Source organism: Arachis ipaensis, chromosome B09 (assembly GCF_000816755.2).
Source record: "Arachis ipaensis cultivar K30076 chromosome B09, Araip1.1, whole genome shotgun sequence".
Classification (NCBI taxonomy): domain Eukaryota; kingdom Viridiplantae; phylum Streptophyta; class Magnoliopsida; order Fabales; family Fabaceae; genus Arachis; species Arachis ipaensis.
In genome coordinates this window covers 14,383,898-14,385,062 of record NC_029793.2, presented here as the reverse complement: position 1 = coordinate 14,385,062, position 1,165 = coordinate 14,383,898, and the positions used below count along the sequence as shown (strand labels likewise).

General features: G+C 27.0%; 1 long non-coding RNA gene across 1 annotated transcript; it reads right to left on the bottom strand.

The window, feature by feature from the left end:
• LOC110267159 lies at positions 410–1,165 on the bottom strand. Its single transcript, XR_002354518.1, has 2 exons — positions 1,079–1,165; positions 410–620 (listed from the first exon to the last, which is right to left on the bottom strand). It is a non-coding gene; the product is annotated as an uncharacterized LOC110267159 (long non-coding RNA).

The following is a 1,165-nucleotide window of genomic DNA, read 5'->3' as shown; positions in this document are numbered from 1 at the left end:
TTTAGTTTAAAAAACGGTTAGACACCTAACTTTACTTCGTTTTATATTCCATTAAATCTAAATCATTTATATATTGGTTCTATAAGTATTCTTAGACTAAACAATGTATTTAAAAAATCTAAAAATTTTAGATATTCTTATGTCAAGTTATCTCATCCTAAGTTTAATTACTATTGGATGAAAGTACAGATATATAAAGAATAAGATATTTAGTTCAAGGATTTTATCACCGATTGTGATTAATGGTGATTGGTGGCTTGGTGCCATCAAAGACTCAAAGTTAGAAAGTCAGTGATTTGAAAGACTGGGTTCAAATCCTCAAGGCCAATATTTTAGAGGGATATTTACTAATTACCTTTAGGAAAAACTACTTACTTGGTTCTTAAAAGAATAAAATATTAATAACTTATAACACTCAAAATATTTGTATGCATTTTACATAAAATGTGTAAAATCATTTTATATATCCCTCAGAACATATATTGTAACATAAAAATAGGAAAAGCATATGTATCAACAACTGATCTTAAGTTTGGTGTGTTCTTAAATCTAAACACACTATAAATCTGTAACTCAGGCCTTAAATTGGCATTTTCCTCAAAAGTTGGCCTTGTTTGAAGCTGGAAAAGGGAGCAAAAATTGAACAAATATTGTAACTCATATAGAATCTAATTAGAAACAGTAATAAATGGGGAAAAAAAATTAAGGTTTAATTATTCTGTCGGTTTTTATAGTTTCATCGAATTTTCAATTAGTGCTTTATTCTTTTTCTTTTCAATTAGGTCCCTATACTATATCAGTTTTTGTAACTAAGCTACTACCATGACAAAAACGTTGAAATTAACTGAATATTCTGTTAAACTATACAAAATATTCAGTCAAGTATTAGACATATTCGTTTTATTTAACGGAATATTCAGTTAATTCCAGTGTTTTTATCACGGTAGGAACTTAGTTATATACAAAATATGATATGGTATAAGGACTCAATCGAAAAAAAAAGGTATAGAGACCTAATTGAAAATTCAGTAAAACTATAGAGACTAATAGAATAATTAAACAAAAAATTAATATATACCTTTTTATGTAATAGTAACAAAAATCAGCCAAGATAAACGATTGTACCATTTCTGCTAGAAAGGCTGTCAAGAACCAAATATTGCCA